At 41.0% G+C, this 23458-nt stretch overlaps 2 long non-coding RNA genes across 2 annotated transcripts; both read right to left on the bottom strand.

Moving 5' to 3' along the window:
- Window positions 1-16676: 16676 nt before the first annotated feature.
- LOC117535823 lies at window positions 16677-17448 on the bottom strand. The gene is made up of 2 exons (XR_004567459.1): window positions 17177-17448; window positions 16677-17072 (listed from the first exon to the last, which is right to left on the bottom strand). It is a non-coding gene; the product is annotated as an uncharacterized LOC117535823 (long non-coding RNA).
- Window positions 17449-17688: 240 nt separating this feature from the next.
- On the bottom strand, window positions 17689-18417 carry LOC117535817. The gene is made up of 4 exons (XR_004567458.1): window positions 18322-18417; window positions 17947-18007; window positions 17814-17847; window positions 17689-17712 (listed from the first exon to the last, which is right to left on the bottom strand). It is a non-coding gene; the product is annotated as an uncharacterized LOC117535817 (long non-coding RNA).
- Window positions 18418-23458: the final 5041 nt, after the last annotated feature.

Below are 23458 nucleotides of genomic sequence, written 5' to 3'. Positions count from 1 at the left end.
AGTCTCTCTCCTGTCAGCTACTCATTAGAGAGGAGCCTCAGTGCGATGCAGCTGGGGCCCCGGGCTCCTGTGTTTATCTAAAGAGGAGAGAGAGACAGATTGAAAAGGTAAAGCCAGCAGCAGCAGCAGCAGCGAGAGGAATCCCATCAGCCTGATTGCTTCAGACCAGCTGAGAGTGTGAGATGGATTCCCTATTGCTCTCTAACTGAGCTTTAGTGGGACGTTAGCAGAGCCACGGTAAACAGCAGGAGACTGTGTGTGTGTGTGTGGGGTGGAGATTGTGATTCATATGCATTACACCTACTATATCACACACATCGCAGCTACAATTTGGGGTGAAGTGTCTCAGGGACACAACGACATGCTGACTTCAGTGGGGTTTGAACCTGTGACCCCCCTGATCCCAACACCAAGGCTCTATCCACTGTGCCACACGACTTCCTTTATATGGGAGCCTATAGAGGAGTTTATTGAAATTAAATGTACTTCCACGATGCATTAAAATAGGTAGGGTTTACTTTAGTTAAGTAAGAGGGGGTAGGACCAGAAACGTTTTTTTTAAGCTTCTTCTTGCCCCTGTTGAACATGACAGAGACTATTTGAGAATTATTGTTGTTTTTTTGTTTTATTTAAAAAATGTTGTTGTACTTTGTTATAATTATTAATTTGAGTAAGAAAAAAAATGGAAAAAAAAGAAAATATATATATATTATTGTTGTATGTTTTTGTTTCTGACATGTTCAATAAATGGACTAAATTGACTACTAATGGAAATGCAGCAATACAATAATTTAAAAATGAAAAAGCTCTTAGACCTTTAATGTTGTTAAGTGAACCATCCTGTGGAGCGGACCATAATTAAATATAATGCATTATGTAACATTTGAATGCAATAGAAACAATAAAACCTCATATTTATTCAAGCTACTGTATATTTAAGTGAGAAAGAAATGAAAATGCAGTTTTTAAGAGTTAAAGGTGGGGTAGGTACGTTTGAGAAACCGGCTTGGGATACACTTGTTGTTATATTCCATGGAATGCTCTTAACATCCCGATAGCAATGAATATCTTAAGTGCTTTGACAAAAACGTCATCAGTGGAAGCCGTGGCGCTGTAAAAAGCACCACCAATCATCTGAGCCGGCCCGGCTAAAGTAACTGGATGGCCTACCTGCCTGTCAGCCTTCCATCTGGGCACAAACTTATCTCGTGCCCTCATTGGTCATGTGCGCGTTCGTGTGTGTTGGAGGAGGGGCTCTGTGAGGAAGTGACAGATTTTTCCGGGTGTTTATTTTCAAATTCTAGCGATCTCGAGCTGGTTTCTCCAAAATTACCTACCCCACCTTATTACCTTACTATACATTAAATAATAGCCAATTTACAGCTGTGCCATACTTTATTAAAATACGTAAATATATATTTCTACTACAATCGAGAAACCCCTTGACTGCACACAGTGATCCCCATCTACTTCTAAAACCGATTTGCTGCACAGGTAAAGCAAATGGTTCACAGTTCACCTTAAATTCACCTGCAATCAGCCAAGCAATTCAAAGGGATTAAAAACCAAACTGCTGTCTAGAAAATCCTAACTCGTGAGCTTGTTTGTGTGTTTGTGGTTTCATTTGGAGGCGCAGAGTGAAACACTGAGGCCATAGTTGTTAGCAATCTGCATTTTTAAAGTCGGCTGCGACCCTGATCCTTAATTAGCTGAATAAATCTGCAGAACCCTTTGTCTCTGCACCCGTCAATACACACTATATTTTCAGACACCTAAAGTCTGTTTTTACAACACACAGACAGGAAGGTACAGTCCTTATAACATGTGCAAGTCTTCCTTCAATTCACAGAACTATATCATTCTCAATTACAGCCTGGAGCGGCTTTCCTTTGATGTAAGCACTGAATAACCCCGAAGAGAAATACACACACACATATACACTAAGAGAGCTCTGATTATAATAGCCTTTTTTTAGAATCCTATTTCTAGATTGAGGAAGCTTGAGAATCCCTCCACCATTCATCCAGCCTCTGAAGTATAGTCAACAGCAGCATGCGGTGATTAATTAGAGATTTGTCTGGATGAGGGGAGGTTTGGGAGGCAGGAGGATAAAGCAGGCAAATCTGCTGGCCTAATTAGGGGAATTTAATTTCTCACAGGCTCACATTGACTCAGACCTTGATGAGACATTTTTTTGGGAAGAAAGGGGGAGTGGAGGGAGGGCGGAGAGAGAGCGGCACGTCCATGATGTTACATGTGGTAATAGCTGAGTGAGGAGAGATTGCCAAAAGGGAAGTGAGAGACGCTGCGAAATCATGTCGTGCTTCGACAATGGAGCTCATCACATGTGTTCGTGTATTGTTAGCGAGGGCAAGTATTTTGGACAGAGAATCTGAGTGTTTTTGGGGATCTAATCAAAGCCCAATTATGTGTTACTGTAGGAATCACAGGAGGGAGAATTACTGGATTAGCTTAAACCCAACAAAGTCAGTTGTTGCAAACTTGTTTCTTTTGCACTTCACTCATTTCATAAGTGATCAGACCATGGCCGTTATCATTGGTTTTCAGCCTCTTAGATATCAATTAGAATCGGCCTGCTACACCTACTTGTACGTTTAGGAGGTCTACTCACATGGTTGATCTGAATACAAGACAATGCAACAGCAGCTGTAGTGAAAGAGTATCAAAGTCTGTGTAGGTTGTAGGAAAGTTTATGTCCCATGTTAAACAAAACTCAACACGTTGACTTATTTTAAGTCACTTAACGTATGCTAACTCAAGTTGATGAGCACAAAACATGTACTTATTTTACCCAAAACATGACATGCCGTCAGAAGGACCCGAGCTAGCCATTTCCCCTTGTTTCCAGTATTGCTGCTAAGCTAAGCTAAATGTTAACTACATCTTCTAAACCAGGGGTGTCCACACTTTTTCAGCTTGGGAGCTACTTTTAAAATGACCAAGGCCAAATGATCCACCTACAGGGCCGCCCCTGCCCAATCTATGTCGCGAGCGCGGGGGGGGGGGGGGCTAGTAGACTAAACGGCGGATAAACTGTGGTGCGCTTACAATAATTGCGCCGCATAAGCGCATAATAGTGTACCGCATTTGCGCTTCAGATGAGGAGGTGAGGCCCCCTCATAACTGCATGAGCCCGTATGGCACAATACAACTCAGACTGGCTTACCTGTACGTCAATCAATTGGCAAAATGCCATAGTAAGGATGGATGATAGGCTAACTTTACATTTTTTTTTCTTTCTTTCAATGCATGCGATCTACCCACACTACCTTTGCGATCGACCGGTCGATATTAAGTGGATGTTTGGGCCAAAATTGAAGTACTTTTCAGGGAGAAATGGTGTTTGCATTCAATCTGATAACATAATGCCATAAAAAAAGGTTAATAAATGAGTAGAAAGCAAGTCCTTAGCCTTTTCTCCAGTTCAAGACAGCACTCTAAACTTTTAGCCACGTTTTTGGATGGCCTGAACCTAATCTTACTTTCTAACTGAAGCTGTTTTGGACAACATAATCCTTGTTACTTTGCAATAAGTAGGAAGTGACGGGTTTTCCTTGAGCTTGCGCTTCCTAATTCGAATTCCAATTTGCCAAGCATATCATCAAAATGAATCCCTTCTCTGAAACAATCACGGCAGTCAGACTCTATTCCATCAGGAAGATAGATACTGATTACAACAGAAACAAATGGTTTGTTTATTGAATTAGCCGCTCAGGTGGTGGGAGGAGCAGACGGAGATAAGGAGAGGGAGCTTTCAGTGTCAGGTGGAGGCGAGAGAGCCTATTTTTAAGGAGGGAAACTCAGTTAATCTGTGCTTGAATGTCAACGGGGAATAAAACAGCCGCAGCAGCACGCCTCATCTGATCCGACAGGACATGTCGTCTGTCTGCTTTTACTCAGTGGTGGAAACTAAGTACATTTACTCAAGAACTTAAAGGTCACCTATTATGCAAAATCCACTTCTTCATGTCTCTTCTACATCAACATGTGTCCCCTCTTCTTCATGTCTCTTCTACATCAACATGTGTCCCCTCTTCTTCATGTCTCTTCTACATCAACATGTGTCCCCTCTTCTTCATGTCTCTTCTACATCAACATGTGTCCCCTCTTCTTCATGTCTCTTCTACATCAACATGTGTCCCCTCTTCTTCATGTCTCTCCTACATCAACATGTGTCCCCTCTTCTTCATGTCTCTTCTTCATCAACATGTGTCCCCTCTTCTTCATGTCTCTTCTACATCAACATGTGTCCCCTCTTCTCCATGTCTCTTCTACATCAACATGTGTCCCCTCTTCTTCATGTCTCTTCTACATCAACATGTGTCTCCTCTTCTTCATGTCTCTTCTCCATCAACATGTGTCCCCTCTTCTCCATGTCTCTTCTACATCAACATGTGTCCCCTCTTCTTCATGTCTCTTCTCCATCAACATGTGTCCCCTCTTCTCCATGTCTCTTCTACATCAACATGTGTCCCCTCTTCTTCATGTCTCTTCTACATCAACATGTGTCTCCTCTTCTTCATGTCTCTTCTACATCAACATGTGTCCCCTCTTCCTCATGTCTCTTCTACATCAACATGTGTCCCCTCTTCTTCATGTCTCTTCTTCATCAACATGTGTCCCCTCTTCCTCATGTCTCTTCTACATCAACATGTGTCCCCTCTTCTTCATGTCTCTTCTACATCAACATGTGTCCCCTCTTCTTCATGTCTCTTCTACATCAACATGTGTCCCTTCTGTGGAAAGAGATTCTGAAAGTTTCAGGAACAAAGATTCTCTCTCTTTTTGATCCATTTCTATAAAAACCTGTCTGAAAATGAGCTGATCAGATTTTGGCCACTTGATGATGTCATAACGTTTTTTTGGCTTGTGTAACCATTAGCCAATCAGCAACCAAGGTAACCCCCCCCCCCCTATCACCTGAATATCCTCCTAGAGCACAAAGAACACAAGTAACCAAATCTCTCTCAGAGGGGCGTGGGGAGGGGCTCCTTATTTTCATCTAAAGTAACAGACAGAGTATCAGCACTTTGGAAACAGGGCTGAAACAGAGGGGATTATGGGTAATGCTGCAATGATCTGTTTGTTTTTTTCAGCCAATCAGAGACATGTTCTGTATATATCTGAGACCTATAATATGTTGATGAAAAACAGTATAATAGGGGACCTTTAAGTAAACATTTGAGGCTACTTGTACTTTACCCGAGTATTATCATTATGTCATACTTCTACTACATTTTGGAAGCCAATGTTGTACTCCACTACATTTATTTTACAGATTTATTTACTAGTAACTGTTATGAATTCAGATTTTGACACACAATACTTAGGAAAACTTTTAAAATATGATTATTTGCTTTAGGTTAAACCATTTGACAAGTTTTCGTATTAAAACACTTCACAGTCCCCACTTCTTAAATGTGAAGTTACTGCTTTTGCTTTATGTTTTTTTCTGCAATAAGTACTTTTACTCTTGATACTTTAAGTATATTTTCCTAATCGTACTAAAATACTTTTAGAAGTTCCATTCTGGATGCAGTACTTTTACTTCAAACTGAGTATCTTTACAGTACTCAAGTAAAGAATATGAATACTTTCTCCAGCACTGCTTCCACTGCAGTAAACAGCTCATACTACAACAACTAAATACTGTCATTAGTGCAGGTCAATAAACAGACATGACCCTTCCTCACCTCCTTCTCCTATAGTGGAGATGAGTCATGCTGAGTGTAAGGAAGCGTTTAAGTGATGCAGTCGGATAATGAAACCCTGAGGGCTGTTTAAGAGACGCCTAGGGACTAATATTCTCCTTTAAAGACCATTGACCAATGGAAAGGTAACCCATCATTGCTCTCGCTCTACTTCTCCTTCTGTCTCTCTCATATGCAGCGCCTAATGTGTTCTCGGCCTAATAGCTCGTTCATTAGTGCCAATCGAAAGACAAATGGATTCAATATCTATCTGTCTGTTTGGGTTTCAGACAGAGGGTGAAAAGAGGTGCTGCAGCACAGGCAGTATGAGAAAAATAAAGAGCATGGAGACATGTCCCAGTAGAGACACTAAATACTGATATACACCTGAACATCAGCAGGAGAGGACTCTTTAAAGTAGAGACACTACATACTGATATACACCTGAACATCAGCAGGAGAGGACTCTTTAAAGAAGAGACACTACATACTGATATACACCTGAACATCAGCAGGAGAGGACTCTTTAAAGTAGAGACACTACATACTGATATACATCTGAACATCAGCAGGAGAGGACTCTTTAAAGTAGAGACACTACATACTGATATACACCTGAACATCAGCAGGAGAGGACTCTTTAAAGTAGAGACACTACATACTGATATACACCTGAACATCAGCAGGAGAGGACTCTTTAAAGTAGAGACCACTACATACTGATATACACCTGAACATCAGCAGGAGAGGACTCTTTAAAGTAGAGACACTACATACTGATATACACCTGAACATCAGCAGGAGAGGACTCTTTAAAGTAGAGACACTATATACTGATATACACCTGAACATCAGCAGGAGAGGACTCTTTAAAGTAGAGACACTATACTGATATACACCTGAACATCAGCAGTAGAGGACTCTTTAAAGTAGAGACACTGCATACTGATATACACCTGAACATCAGCAGGAGAGGACTCTTTAAAGTAGAGACACTATACTGATATACACCTGAACATCAGCAGTAGAGGACTCTTTAAAGTAGAGACACTACATACTGAAATACACCTGAACATCAGCAGGAGAGGACTCTTTAAAGTAGAGACACTACATACTGATATACACCTGAACATCAGCAGGAGAGGACTCTTTAAAGTAGAGACACTACATACTGATATGAACCCGGAAATTAACATACTAGGGCCTCCTTAAAGCCTTAAATGCAAAGATAAAACGAATTTACATGCACACACTGTGTCATGCACCCGTGGGTAAAATGAATCTACACAACCTTTGCCTTACTTGTCACCCCTGAGCGTGTTAATTACAGGCTGTAACCACATGCAGGATGAAGCGGCGCATCGGTGACAGTCTGGAAAGAGCTCGTAGACTTTCTAATCGTGAGTCTCGAATTCCAATTTCCCGGCGATGCCCTCTCTTTGAACGGGGGTCAAGTCTCCTTCGCTAATTTGTTTGCCTGCTGGAGCGAGAGGGGAACAGGCTGGCAAAACACCAAGAGGCAGCGACTGGCAAGTGTCAAAAAAGCAGAGCATGACGGGTGGCTTTACAGGAGCTGAGGATCTATCAGTGTGTGTCGAGACTTTCCCCAATCATTGAACACTTTTGTGACTCACCGTTCGTCAAAAAGGTGCGAACTGACAGAAGAATTTCATTAGTCTGCGTTTCAGTGAAGAGTTTCGTGTCTAGATGCTGTTTTGGATGCTTTCCCATCCTGTCAGCAGTCCAATCTTTGCAGGATGCACTCATATGTGTGTGGGTGTTGTGGTGTGGGAAGGAGGGTGGGCGGCGGCGTGGGAGGGGGATGATTGGCGAGTGTGTGTGTGTGTGTGTGTGGGTGGTTTGGCTGGTGGTGTGGGCTCTCTAAATAACAATGGTCCGTCTGAAAGCCTGGAATAAGATACCTCTCTCCTCTGTGTGTGTGAACATGCCTCTCCGATGTGACAGGACACGAACAAAAGGATTTGGATCGAATTAGTCAAGGATTAGACATCTATTTTAATGTCTTTTGTCGAGTCAAATGTGTTATATGCCGCTCGAACGTACAAAGTGGGCCAAGCCGCCACGCCATGCTGCATACCAAGCGATCTACAGTGCGCTGAAAACAAGCTGAAGTAGCGAATGCACAGATGGGTACCTTACATCCAATAAACGTATTCATGACTTGTTGATGGCATCAAAAAAAATAAAAAATGCTTACGTTTTACCTTTCCAATTCACATTTTTTCCTGCAAGTCAGAGCCTCTCGCAGTGCAATTTTTTTTACATGCTTCAAAACTCTTTGAGCCTTTTTGAGGGCCTTGTTTCCATAGCAACTAGGGCTGGGTATGTGTGTGTGTGTGTGTGTGTGTCCAGCTTGTTGCTTTTTGTGATGCTCACAAGCGTCGATCTGTGCCTCAGGCTTCAGAGGACGGCAGCACGGTGGTGAATCTCAGTGAGGATTTTAAACTGCAATGTTATTTTGCACACAATCACACACACACACACACACACACACACACACACACACACACACAATCACACACACACCTCATTGAGAGGAGTGTGTACGCCCGATTTGCATGATAACAGACACACAAAACACCTGTAATTGCTGCGAGGCGCTGGCCTGCACTTCACCAGCCTCTTGGCTTCACCTGGTGATTTATTTCCTCGTTGATGCAGCAGCAGCTCCAACATCGTGTTTACACGCTGCTCTCGCTCATGTTTTAGGCAGAACAACATCTCTCTCATTACGCCAGTCATCACAGTTCACCGAGCGTATAGCATCTCTCTCTCTTTCCCACTACTTCTGACTTTCTACTTATCAGTGTGTGTTCAGACATTTATCGACTCCCTCCCTTGAAACTTCTTCCACTTTATTCCAACATCTCCTCACTTTAACTCCCTGCTTGCATCCTCTTCAAACCGCTCCGCCCCAACCCACTCATCTCTCATCTCCCCACCTGTCATTTGTCACCTGTTTCTCCTCTTGATGATAACACCTGTCTGTGTGTTGATAAGTCAGTCATCTGCCACAGATCAAAGTGCAGGAAAAGCTCTCAGACACAGGTAACTGCATCGCTGTCATCCGTCCACCTGTCATGGCCGACCCCTCCCATCTTCTCCTCCTCTCCTGTTGCCCTTGGTTGCTGGCACTGACATTGTAAAGCACAAAATGCATAAATACATTAATTCAGTTTAGCATACAATGGCAATTGTAGCGACTGGTTGAGTTTTAGGTTTGATTTGATTTATTTCGAACGTGTAAAACAATCATTTACAAAAAAATAATAATGATATTGAAATGAAACATGAAATTATGATACAGTACAAACTTAAAGGTCTCATGTCATGGCCATTTCTACTGATCATAGTTCCATTGTTGAGGTCTACTAGAATAGATTTAAATTGAGCAATTTTCCAAACTCACATTGGTTTCTCACAGCATCTCTGTATAGTCTGTGTATTCACTCTCTGTCCTAAACGGCTTGTTGGGAAAAAAACTGGAAAAGCATGACATGGGACCTTTAACAAGATTAGATTAGATTAGATTACTTTATTGTCATTACAAAAATGCAAGCACAGTGTAACGAAATTTAAGGAGGGTCTAACCAGAGTGCAAAACAGTCAGTTACATACACAATTATCAGAAGTATGTACAAATGCATTGTCTAAAAGCAAGACCTGATACCTCACTGCAGTGTTACTTCTGAAGTTATTATGTCTTATATCAGGTGTAAAGACATATTCTGACTCGATATTAGGCAAATATACTTGGCAAGATTTCGAGTTTTTGTTGTGCACTTCCCAGGAGCCCCATTTTGTGCTAAAAAGGTAGAGAACAGTTAGCTGGTGTCAGAACAGATGGTGGGAGTGTACAGGTGTTCATATTAAACCTGTTTGGTCCATGTTCAGCGGCAATGATCAGTGATTGGAAGAGATGTGGGACTGATCTGGACCGAAGCCCTGATGGGAAATCGGGGGTTGTTAGTGTAATTGGGACGTATTGAATGGGCTCAGCGTTCGCCTCTAGCTGGCGCAGCGGGGTGAAGCTCTTTGGGATCAGCTCGGTATTTGGCATTCAGGTGGAGTCCCACATTTGGCAGTAAAGGAAGGAGCCAGGCAGTGTGACAATTAGGCTAATGACGGTGAGGAATGGGCTCAGTGGCTGGTGAGGAGTTTGATTGCTCTGGGAAGAGGAGGAGGAAGAGGAGGAGGAGGAAGATGGCAAGGGTTCGTTTGACAGTGGGGTTGCTGTAAAGACGTCAGGTGAGCCAAACAGAGCAGAACAGTTGGAGAGGCATGGCTGGATGTGACCTGCTGCCAATTCCAACAGCTAGAGGAGGAAGAGGAGGGAAGATGGCACAGAGAGATTGGAGGGTGTTATTGAAGGATAGAGTTAAACAAGAGAGGGATGAGACACAAAGAAGTGGGAGGAATTAAAAGCAGCAGGGGAAGTGGTGAGGAGAATTTAAGAAGGAAGACGCGATGATGGAGAGGAGAGACAAAAGGATCCGGGAGGAAGAAAGGGAAGGGAATAAGTGGGTAGTTAACACCGACAGAGAAAACACACTTTCCTCGGAAGGGATAGCAACTTCACAAAATATATGTTGAGGGTGGACTTTAAAGCAATACAAAGACAAATAAACAAAAGGCAATATTTATCACTTTCAGCGGATACTAGGGCTGCTCCATTATGGCAAAAATCATAATCTCGATTATTTGGGTCAATAATTGATATCACGATTATGAAAAACGATTATCCATTTACTTTGAAAACATCAATTTATTGGAGAAAAAAAATGTGAACAGTACGTTTTTAACAGTTGATTACGCTGAATTTTAAGTATAATTCAACTGAAAAACCAATAAAAAAAAGAATTAATAAAAAATTAAAATAAAAAAAATTAATAATAATAATAAATTTAAAAAAAATCGTTTTATTTCGATGACGTTGTTTTCGTAATCGTTTCAAGCCATAATCGTAATTACGATTAAAATACGATTAATTGAGCAGACCTAGCGGATACCCTCCTCATCTTCTTCATATCTTCATGTTTTTCCTTTCTATGGAAGTTTGTGGAAATCAGAACTATGTTGACACAGAGCATTGTTTTGGCTGTTTTAATATTTTCTTTGATAATAGAGATATTTGTTGCCTTGCTTTCCTTTTAACTTTGGTCAGGTCTTTTACCACGCATTGCCCAGTGTACAATCAGATTATCAAATTGAAAAAGTAGGAGGGAGTTGGAATTGAAAGATGGCGTCTACCACCGGATTGCTTCCCAACAAGCAAATTCAAAGCCAATTTTGAGATAATCAAACTAGAGTTGAAGGATCGTCAATGGGTTCCCGAAGTGGTATTTTGGTTGAGGCTTTCTTTAGATTAGAGTAGATTGTTTGCCTGCATACATCCAAAACCTGCTGACATATCATTGGTAATACTGGGACTAAAAGCAGAAACCAGAATGCTTCCAGTACCAAAATCTTGTCCCGTTGCCTTCAGTTTTTACAGATAGAGAGATCACAAAGACAGATATTTAACTGTTTGCTAACTTGTAAGACAAAACCACTTTACACTTGTTGCACTGCCCCAAAGCGCCTCTTCCTTGATCAAAAACCTGGTTTAAACCACCAAACAATAAAAAATAAGAACATATCAGTATTGGAAATGGAAAAAAGCATTGCCAGTGAACATAATCCAGGCATTAGTGATGTTTACTCCTATAAGTATTTGGCAAATAGCCAACAAGCATATTAAGTAGGAGACAGCGTAGTGAGGAAACTGTTGCTGATACAACAATGATCCTCCTGAGTGTTAAAGGTCAAACAGGTTTCCTCCTTCCTCCTCCTCCCTGTTGTTTGTGAGCAACTTGCAGTGGCACAGAAACAGATGCGTGACGGTCGATATAATTGAATTATCTGTGATGCGGTGACCAGACACAGGAAGGAGATCCTCTGCTGGGTATTCTTGATTAGATTGAACATGTTCTCATCTCATTTGAGGCTGTTACACATGGCTGTTCCCAGGTCAGCATTTTGTAAACGTCAAACCTTGTGATCAGGCCTCCCAATGCCAGTTTTAACAATGATAAGTTTGTCTGGTGAGAAAGCCAGAGGAAGCCAGACCTCAGCAGACTATGGTGTCTTATTTCTTCTCATCAACAAGCAGTGCTGTGTTTTGAGTTGTAACCTCTCAGTGTCTGCACCTCATTAGCAACTGAATCTGGATGTTTTAGCTCTACATGTAAATCACAGCTGAGCAACTTGAAGCCCGATCCTACCTCAAATATATTGATTTGTATCGGTCGTTAGATCAAGGTAAACATTGTGATACTAACAGAACTGAACTTATCAAATTGAATACAGCAGGGATTTAGCAAACTCAAGGAGTTTACCATTCCTTTATTTTAGGTACTGTATAGGTGCACCTGCTTGAACCACACTATATTTACATTTTCAATGGCAAATAAACACATCTTTTGTCTGGTGATGGTTGGAATATAATATTGTATTAACATTTTAGGAATCATTCTGTTATTGATGTAAATCTGCCTAATTTTCTGTTTTCAGATATATCGATAGATAGATAGGTAGATATAGAGAGAGATAGATGGATGGATGGATGGATGGATGGATGATGGATGGATGGATGGATAGATAGGTAGATAGATAGATAGATAGATGGATGGAGGGATGGATGGATAGATGGATAGATAGAGAGATAGATAGTTAGGTAGGTAGATAGATGGATAGATGGATGGATAGATAGATATATAGATAGATAGATGGATGGATGGATAGATAGATAGATAGATAGATAGTTAGGTAGGTAGATAGATGGATAGATGGATAGATGGATGGATGGATGGATGGATAGATGGATAGATAGAGAGATAGATAGATAGATAGATAGATAGTTAGGTAGGTAGATAGATAGATAGATAGATGGATGGATGGATGGATGGATAGATGGATAGATGGATAGATAGAGAGATAGATAGATAGTTAGGTAGGTAGATAGATGGATAGATGGATGGATGGATGGATAGATAGATGGATAGAGAGATAGATAGTTAGGTAGGTAGATAGATGGATGGATGGATGGATGGATGGATGGATGGATGGATGGATGGATGGATGGATGGATGGATGGATGGATAGATAGATAGATGGATAGGTAGTCAATGTTACATGATAACAAATGAAGAACATTCTCCAAGCAACATGCAGAGGATGTTTTCAGGATGTTATTGAGGCCTGAGATGACAAAGTGTTTTATAAAATGTTCCTTTAATGTGATATGTTAACAAAGGTGGAAAGTTTTGCCTCCAACATTCTAAGGATGTGTTTTGGACGTTGTTGGGTAACACATTAAAGATGTTCTTTATAAAACATTCCCTCAATGTTACATGATAACCAAAGAAGAACATTTTGAAAGCAACATTTGGATAATGTTTTCAGGTTATTCTATTTTATAAAACGTTCCTGTGATGCGAAATATTAACACGGTCATGGTCAACGTCAGATTTATTTGTAGTGCGCTTTAAAAAATAAACTTGTTGCATTTGTTTGAAAAGGATGTTTAAAAAAATCTGATGTCACCACATTTTCCTTTTTTTTTTTAAAAACACAAACATGCAATTCATGATATTGCATGTTTGCGTTCCCAGCTAGACATTGTTGGTTCTAAAAACATTCTGAGAATGTTACCATTCATTGTTCTAGGAATGGTTTCATCGAGAAGTTTTATTTTGGTTCCTAGAATGTTCTTCTGAAAGGTAGGATAACGTTCTCTAAAAACATTCTTAAAATGTTTGGTGATAACATTGTTCGAACATTATGCCCCAAGTGTTTTTGTTGTTGCACATATCTCTATTGCCATATGGATCGAATAACACTTAGAAAACCAAAGACAGACATATAGAAGAACGGACCGACTATCACTGCCCGTCCCTGAAACCCCTGTTAGTGTTTGTATGTGTTTGTTTGTACTGTGTGTAAACCCCCCCCCCCCCCCCCACCTGCCTGCTGGTCTGCTCTACACGGCTGGGAGTAATCACCAATTACCAGAGGTGGGACCAAGTCATTGTTTTGCAAGTCCGAGTCAAGTCTCAAGTCTTTGCGCTCAAGTCCAAGTCAAGTCTCAAGTCAGGTTGGGCAAGTCCAAGTCAAGTCAAGTCCTAAACTTTGACAAAACGAGTCATAAACAAGTCATTATGTGTTTTTCACCAAATGTAATGACATTGATCAACAGAATAATACTTAATAATCAAATTGCTCTTTATTAGTCACATTAATAATTTAATAATCCATTTTCTCTCTGCTGGTAAAGTAACGTGTTTTTTTCTAATTTAAGAGGGATCAGTAAGGTTAGGCTACCGTGACGGTTTGATTCAGAAGGAGTTTAATGGATAAGATCCCTGATGTTGAGGTAACCAGAATGTTTATTTCCACTGTGTACAACATGTTGTAAGGGACCCACAATCTATCTTTATGCAAGGGATAATGTGCAGCGAGGCGGTCTCTATGGGGAAGAGAACACCTGCATCTAGATCCCTCTGCAGGTGGTACTTTAAGTATATTTTGATGCTAATACTTTTGTACTTTTACTTGTAACATTTTGAATGCAGGACTTTTTATTGTACAGGGTTCCTGCAGGTTTCGGCAACTCAAATAACACCTTTTTAAGACCACTTTGAATAGAATTTAAGACCTATTTCACGGCAATAAAGTATGAAGGAAAATGTATATGAAAGAAGAAATACGTCCCATAATCACTTACAAAGTAAATGTATTCATGTTCAACATAAGAACAGTGATTGAACATAACAGCATAACAGTACAGAACTGTGTTAGCGTGTTAGACAAAAAGTGCATATGTGTGTGCTTGAGTGTGTGTGTGTGTGTTAGGGCTGTGCAATTAATCATATTTTAATCGCAATTACGATTTTGGCCTGCCACAATTACGAAAACAACATAATCGGAAAAAACGATTATTTTGCTTTGCTAGGTTGTGACAGTGCACTACAACATATTTGATCTAATGAATTTTTTAGTAATGTATAATTTAATTAATTTTTGTATTGGTTTTTCAGTTGAATTATACGTTCAGGGTATTCAACAGTTAAAAAGATACTGTTCAAATTATTATTTGTTTTAAAGTTCAATAAATGGATGTTTTCAAAGTCAATGAATAATCATATTTAATAATCGTGATATTAATTATTGACCAACATAATCTTGATTATTGCCATAATCGAGCAGCCCTAGTGTGTGCGTGTGTGTGTGTGTCTGAGAGAGAGTGACAAGAGCTATATTCAGAGCTCTGCTGCCTTGGTTACACTATTTCATCGTTGCTGTTGTATGATTGGTGTTTAGCTACGGTATTTAGCGTCTACAGCACCTCCGCTTTAGGGTTGACGTAGACCCAAACTTCGCCCGGAGGTCCCCCGGTGTTGTTGCGGGAGCTGCTGCATTAGCTGCTGCTGCACTAGCTAACGCTGCACTAGCTAACGCTACATTAGCTGCTGCTGCACTAGCTAACGCTACATTAGCTGCTGCTGCACTAGCTAACGCTACACTAGCTAACGCTACATTAGCTGCTGCTGCACTAGCTAACGCTACATTAGCAAAAACAAACACTAATTTATTTTGCAAAAGGTGCAGCGGGCTTCAAACACGTTCCCCCCCCACTGGTTTCAACCAAGCACTAAATTAGATGTTTTCCAACCAAATACTACGGTGGCCGGCAGGTGCAAACGCGGAACAACGGCCCAAAACGCATACATAAGCAGGAAACACCTGCAAATAATGAAATGAATAACAAACAAACCCTGAAAACAATACAAAACAGAAAAAACGCTGCTTTACAGAAATGTTGCAAACTAAATACAACACACAAACCCCGAAAACAAACGCAACAAAAAAACGCTGCAAATAGCAAAATGATATGCAAAGTCCAAAGCACGTACAAATCCAAAACACATACAAAAAAAACATTCCGGAAGTGCTCCAGGCCTCTAGGGGGCGCGCTACGTGGAACAGATTGATGTCTGACCAGACATAGAGAGAACGAACAAGAGTGATGGAAATCGAGAGTAAAGAAACTTCATTAAGTGGAGAAAGATATAAAAAGGTACGTTTTGTTTTAATACATAGAGCGTCATATTTATATAGCTAGCGTTAGCGTGCCTAACTACTACACCAGCTGAGGAGAGGAGAGCTTCACGTGAAGAGAAGATAAAGCGAGGGGAAGAACATTTTAAAGAGATGACAAATCAAGTGCAGGCAAATAACACGGGCCATAGTGAGTACCGCGGAAAAAGGTCATTTGAATTCTTAGCAGTTTGTTTATATGTTATATATGTGTGTATAGATGTTGCAACTATACAGAGCTTTAGCAATTACCTGTAACTATGGTCATGCTAATAAAGCTATTGAATTGAGAGAGATGTGACAACATGTGAAGAGGGACAAAGTAATGACAGGAGAGTAGTGTGCATTAGACATGCTCAGAAACAAATATAGAGACATTCAAGGAGAGAGAGAACACAGATTCAACGGTAAACATGATGTATCTTTCTATTTATTTAGCTAACCACTATTTAGACTATGTGTTTTGATTAACTTGATTAATGGATTTACTACATCAATGTATGTCTTTTCAAGGGCCTTTCTGTGGCCAGCATCTGGGGACAGTTTCAAGTGTTTCTGTGGCTCCTGTGGCAAACATGTACATTTTTGGCAGAAGTTGAACACAACAGTAAGTTCACTTTTTTATTGTATCTGTTTCAAATGCAAGAAATAAGGATTCAACACACTACTTCTGTTTAGAATACTAATTGGCAGATGCATACACTATTATCAGCATGAAGGACACATTTTTTCATGTCTGTTTATGTGAAATATGTAGAAGCCATCATTAAATTGTAGACCAATGCATGATTAAATACACAAAACAGCTTATATTATACATTCATAATTGTGTATTAGTTATATCTTTATAGAGAACATTATATATTTAGAATCAGATTTTGAGACAGTGAGCGGCTGGGAAAGTCACACCGCCATGGGGCACAAACAGTTGCTGACGTGATGTTTTCTTCATTCTCAGGCATTCCATAAGGAGGGTCAGGAACTCACGCTTGGGACCACCATTGTCCCCTCCATCCTCAGTGTGTCCCTCATCATCAGTGAACTTAACTGACGTCTCATGAGGGATCGAATGAGCCACCTTTGAAGCCGCGGATTGCTCCATCGCACACACTGGCTCTATTAATATTGAACCTGCTGCAAGATGTATTTGTTATTTTTGCAGAGAGTTCTGCAACAATGTGTGCCGCAGTCAGGTATTCTGTGCTGGGAAAGACAAAGTGATGTATTGTAATATTAAATGATGAAGCTAGTAATAAGATTTACAGAATAGAATAGAAAAATTAAGTGGTAATAGTAACAATTAATACCTTTGCTCCATTGTGTCTTCTGGCTCAGACTGGCTATCAATAATGAGAAGTGCATACACAGTTGTGTAGTTGCTGCAGTGAGAAGACAGTTGAATAATTACTTTCAAATACCTAATATATGCATGACAGTCATATTTACAAAAGGATGTCGATCCTCTTCCTGTTTTTTCAATACATTGGGTTCTAAACTGACAACAGCACTTTTGTCATACTCCTGCACAATCCTTGTAAACATTTGAAATGGATGCAACAAAAAATATCTGATCTTTGAAAAATATTTGTTGGTGTTTTTGTATTGTCTTCACTAAGATGTCAGATGTTGTGGGTGTCATTTGGAAATGTATAAAAGTATAATTGTTCTGCTTCCTGGCAATGTTACCCACTGTGATTGGAGGCTATACAAACAAACAAATGTAAATAAAGATACACAGCAAACAACTGTGTCACGATGCAACTGTCAACCTCGTTTACCTATAGAAGTGGTTCTGACCCGGGGCAGACTGGACCTCTTCCTGGAATGGGGTTGGTGCTCCATCCTATTTTTACCCAGGAAATAAGTGCACACAAAGGTATTTATTGATTTCATGTTCACAAATTCAAACCTACATGGTATAATTACATTTGTAATTAGTCTTACCCGATCAGACGCTGGTTGTGGGTGCCTGAGAGGTCTGATAAAGGTTAACAACAAATATATTCAAACTACTGTACTGTTAAAACATTCTGCTTCTTGTGGCACAAAATAATATGTTGAAAATGTTTTATTTTACCCTGCAAACTGTTGTCCATTCGTGGAGTGCTCACTTTTGGAACATTTGGAATGTCCCACACCTGCATACAACACACAAATGACTGACTGAAATAAAAATAAATTCACTTTAATTAAGAATAAATGCCACGATAAATCCAAACTGACCAAGGTACATTATATTGTTGACCGTCCTTTAACTCTCACATTAGGATTTACATTGAAGCACAATAAACCAACTCCTCTCTGCACCTATAATATATCTATATGATGTCAAGAGTTACATTTAGGTGCACAGACAGTGCTGTCTCTTGACTTGCAAGCTCTTTCACATTCACCAAACAAGCTAACGCTAGCTGGGTAAATATGACGCTCTTTGTATCAAAACAAAACTTACCTTTTTATATATCGTCTTTTTCCACTTCGATCAACTTCGTTTCCTCCGGCTTCAATTTGCAGCACTCTTGTTCGTTCCCTCTATGTCTGGTCAGACATCAATCTGTTCCACGTAGCGCGCCCCCTAGAGGCCTGGAACACTTCCGGAATGTTTTTTTTTTTGTATGTGTTTTGGGATTTGTATGTGCTTTGGACTTTGCATGTCGTTTTGGTATTTGCAGCGTCATCATTTTGTTGCGTTTGTTTTCGGGGTTTGTGTGTTGTATTTAGTTTGCATCATTTCTGGAAATGCAGCGTTTTTTGGTTGTATTTGTTTTCAGGATTTGTTTGTTTTTCATTTCAGGATTTGCAGCTGTTTCCTGCTAATGTATTTGTTTTTGGCCGTTGTTCCGCGTTTGCACCTGCCGGCCACCGTAAAATACGGTTGAACTGACACTTCCCCATATTTATTTGTAAGTAGATTCGAAGATAGGCTACATGAGCTGAAGCTTGGTTGCTAGGTTACTAGCTGGGTGTTCTCCAATAAGGGGCCGGGGGAAACAAAGTTAGTGATTACTGGTTCCATGTTGATTTAATTCAATACAAATTCTTGGGGGGAACTGAAAGGCTATTACCGCACTGGTTACTTTGCAGCCCGGACATTTCCCCCAAAACACATTTAGACGCTATCGCAACATAGAAGTACCTTTCAAATCCGATAATTTTTAAGACCTTCTGAATCATATTTAAGACCTTTTTAAGGCCTTAAATTCTGATTATCAAATGTAAGACTTTTTAAGACTTATTAAGACCCCGCGGGAACCCTGATTGTAACTTTTTTTAATTGTCTGAACTTCTCCCACCTCTGACAATAAATCCTGAGTGGTTACCAAAAAAAAACCCTGCTCTGAAGGTTATTTTCATTTTACAAATCCTGCACTCAGCTTTGCTTTCTCCAATATCATTGAAAAGCAGCCAGATGCTGCTTATTTTTTCGGGTTTCGCTAATTTCTTGACTTTTTCCGACGCGCTTGCATTTAAATCCGGCTCCCCGTCGCTCTGTGCAGCTGGCCTGTACCCAGGGGCGGCGGGTGCTGTAGGCTAGGGAAGGCTAAGCCTTCCCAAATATTTGTGTAACTGCATCCTGGTAAAATACAAATATAATGTCTTTGACATTAGCGCTGCTATGCAGCCACCTGTGCCCTGTACCACGAAGCCAGTTCAACATACCCTGGATATGCTTGAGTTATCTTAACTAACCCTAACAAACGCGATCTCGCGGTTATCAACTCGGTAAATCAAGCCAGGGTTTCTCTCTCCAGCTGAGAACGCGTTCACGTGAAAGGGGCGGGGTTAGCTACATTTGACCAATCACAAACAGGGACAAGTGTACTGACAGCGCAACATCATACTTCATTAATGAAAAGTAAACTAATATTAGACAAATATGAACTTTAAACATCCATGATGACTTAAACATATAATCCAGGATACAAGCCACATAGTTGCACCTGCAAGGAGAATACAGAACAACTCGTTAAAAAATAAACTACCGTGTTTGAAAGCGTACAACAGTTTTATGATACTGCCCCATCTAAAACACGAGGGGATCTGACTTTATTACATTTGAGTTGAGTGTTTCGTCAACTTAATGTGTTGCTTAAAATAATACGTCTGCATACAGTATATGTGACAATGTAACTAAGTGTTGTACGGCCAGATACGGCTCGAGAAGCTGACTCAGATAAGGACATATTGTGATATCGATGTGAGATCGATGATGTGATGTCAGTGTGATATGAATGATAAGTGTGACACGTCGGCGTCTACTCTGCATACGGCAGTTTAAACTGCATTTCCTTTTTCCTGTAATATGACTTGATAGATTTAAACTCCGCACACTGAGCTCTGATCGGTCAGCAGGCGGTGCTTTCACTGAGTTGATCTCTTTTCTATAGACGCCGGAGGCGGGCAGCTTAAGATGAAAAAAAAAAGTTATTTAGCCTTCACAAACCTGAGCCTCACGCGCCGCCTATGCCTGTACCACTACACATGCTGTTTCCCCCACCCTTCTTTCACATAATGGTATGATCCTAGTGTGTCCTCGCATATGATTGGCCGCATGGTGGCCCAGCTAAATAAAGTCCCGCCCCTGCCTGCAAGGATTCTCAGCAAGAGTAGGAGCGGCTGAAGATTCTGCTTTCCCCGACGGGAGTCTGCTCTTCTAGCGGTAGCTCGCGATCGGCGTGTTGGAGACCTCTGAATTAAAGTAGCAAGTCACCTCAAGTCAGAAGGCTCAAGTCCAAGTCAAGTCCCGAGTCTGACTCGAGTCCAAGTCATGTGACTCGAGTCCACACCTCTGCCAATTACCCACACCTGCAACCCGCTCATCAGCCACACTATGAAAGCCTGCAGCCTGCACTCATTCCCTGCATTCCCGGTTTGTTGCGTGCCGCTCTAGCTTTTTGCCAGCATATTCTTTGACAACTTTGCCTGCTTTTCCCTCACTCTCATTGTTGTGTCTCTCCCAGGAGGAATCCAAGGCCTGCCACACTCCCAAGACCAGCCAGGCCTCTATACCCACCCTGGAACAACTGTTTCCCACTGCCGCCATAACCAACCTCCACTCCCAGCTCCCCTTTTCTAATAAACAAATGTTACTTTCACCAGCTGTTTCCGAGTCATCCTTTTAATGCAAAAGCATACAGAAATGTAACATTTAGCTGTTGTTTTAAAGCTTTTTTATGGGAGTAAAAGTTAATTGTGCTCCTTGGAAATAGAACACGTTGGGGCTGTGAATTTTTTAATGACAAGAAAACACTTTCAAAGTAAAAGTTCAACCAAAAAAAATGAAACCGCACAGAAAAATCCAACCTTTAACTGTTGTTTTAAAGCTTTTTTTGGGAATAAAAGTACATTTAGCTTCAAGGAAATAAAAATGTTGGGGTTCAGGGTTCTTAGATGATCGAGCATTAATATATGATATCTTATAAGTAGCAGTTTTATAGAATTTAGCAGCTATTATTGTAAAAGTAACCTCTTGAATCTCCTAAGAAATGACGATCATAAACGTGATTTTCCTATAACCTCTTAAGTACGTCTTTTGTTTGTTACTTTTGATTCGTAACTACATATTTGTCATTACTGAGTTTTTGAAAATCAAGAAATTGCAATAAGCAAAAATCTGCTGTCCTGTGGAAAAGGAAACAGAGATGGATGAATATAGATTAAGTGAGAAGGCAAAGTGTCATTGAAGGACGGAACATCTTGGTACGCTATACATAGGTTTGTACTTTTGAGTGATGAAGGTAAGGAAAGTATGGATTAGGAATGTGTGAAGGTATAGATGTGACTGAGCGGACAGCTGTGTGTGTTTATAGTCCTCGGCTCAGCACACATGCTTGTAAATACTTATTATCTGACCCTGAACTAAAGTGTCTGGCATCTGCACACAATTAGGCATCCCAGTTTCACAGAGAGAGGGGGGGCGATGCACTTGCATAAGCATCACGAAGACATAAAGTACAGACTATCATGATGACATCACAGAGGAGCAAAATGTAACCCAGTGGTGTAAATTAAAAGGGCACAAATGGCCCTTTAGCACCCATCCTCGAACTTTACCTTCATTTCGAGTCTGCATCTTGCAAAGCTGTAATGCTCCAAAGAGGTGAAGTGAATAAGTCTTTATTAAACTAACCATGGATGTTAGCATTGACTAAAGCCTTTGGACTTTTTTCATTAGATTTTGGGTTAGTGCAGAAACAAACGTATTTAGTTCAGCAGGATAATCTCCACATATTAACACCACTTTATGATTTCTGAAGTGAAGACGGCTAATGTTGGGCTATAAAGGAACTACAGCACGGTCACATGACTTCACGTCACCGCCGCTAAGCTAAAGGTGGCTAATGTTGGGCTATAAAGGAACTACAGCACGGTCACATGACTTCACGTCACCGCCGCTAAGCTAAAGGCAGCTAATGTTGGGCTATAAAGGAACTACAGCAGGGTCACATGACTTCACGTCACCGCCGCTAAGCTAAAGGCAGCTAATGTTGGGCTATAAAGGAACTACAGCAGGGTCACATGACTTCACGTCACCGCCGCTAAGCTAAAGGCAGCTAATGTTGGGCTATAAAGGAACTACAGCAAGGTCACATGACTTCACGTCACCACCGCTAAGCTAAAGGCGGCTAATGTTGGGCTATAAAGGAACTACAGCACGGTCACATGACTTCACGTCACCACCGCTAAGCTAAAGGCGGCTAATGTTGGGCTATAAAGGAACTACAGCACGGTCACATGACTTCACGTCACCACCGCTAAGCTAAAGGCGGCTAATGTTGGGCTATAAAGGAACTACAGCACGGTCACATGACTTCACGTCACCGCCGCTAAGCTAAAGGCGGCTAATGTTGGGCTATAAAGGAACTACAGCACGGTCACATGACTTCACGTCACCGCCGCTAAGCTAAAGGCGGCTAATGTTGGGCTATAAAGGAACTACAGCACGGTCACATGACTTCACGTCACCGCCGCTAAGCTAAAGGCGGCTAATGTTGGGCTATAAAGGAACTACAGCACGGTCACATGACTTCACGTCACCACCGCTAAGCTAAAGGAGGCTAATGTTGGGCTATAAAGGAACTACAGCACGGTCACATGACTTCACGTCACCACCGCTAAGCTAAGGCGGCTAATGTTGGGCTATAAAGGAACTACAGCACGGTCACATGACTTCACGTCACCACCGCTAAGCTAAAGGCGGCTAATGTTGGGCTATAAGGAACTACAGCACGGTCACATGACTTCACGTCACCACCGCTAAGCTAAAGGCGGCTAATGTTGGGCTATAAAGGAACTACAGCACGGTCACATGACTTCACGTCACCACCGCTAAGCTAAAGGCGGCTAATGTTGGGCTATAAAGGAACTACAGCACGGTCACATGACTTCACGTCACCGCCGCTAAGCTAAAGGCGGCTAATGTTGGGCTATAAAGGAACTACAGCACGGTCACATGACTTCACGTCACCGCCGCTAAGCTAAAGGCGGCTAATGTTGGGCTATAAAGGAACTACAGCACGGTCACATGACTTCACGTCACCACCGCTAAGCTAAAGATGGCAAAAAATTGTGTTAATAGTCAAATTCCA

This window comes from Gymnodraco acuticeps, unplaced genomic scaffold, assembly GCF_902827175.1.
Source record: "Gymnodraco acuticeps unplaced genomic scaffold, fGymAcu1.1, whole genome shotgun sequence".
Classification (NCBI taxonomy): domain Eukaryota; kingdom Metazoa; phylum Chordata; class Actinopteri; order Perciformes; family Bathydraconidae; genus Gymnodraco; species Gymnodraco acuticeps.
This window is presented reverse-complemented; position numbering and strand designations above follow the sequence as displayed.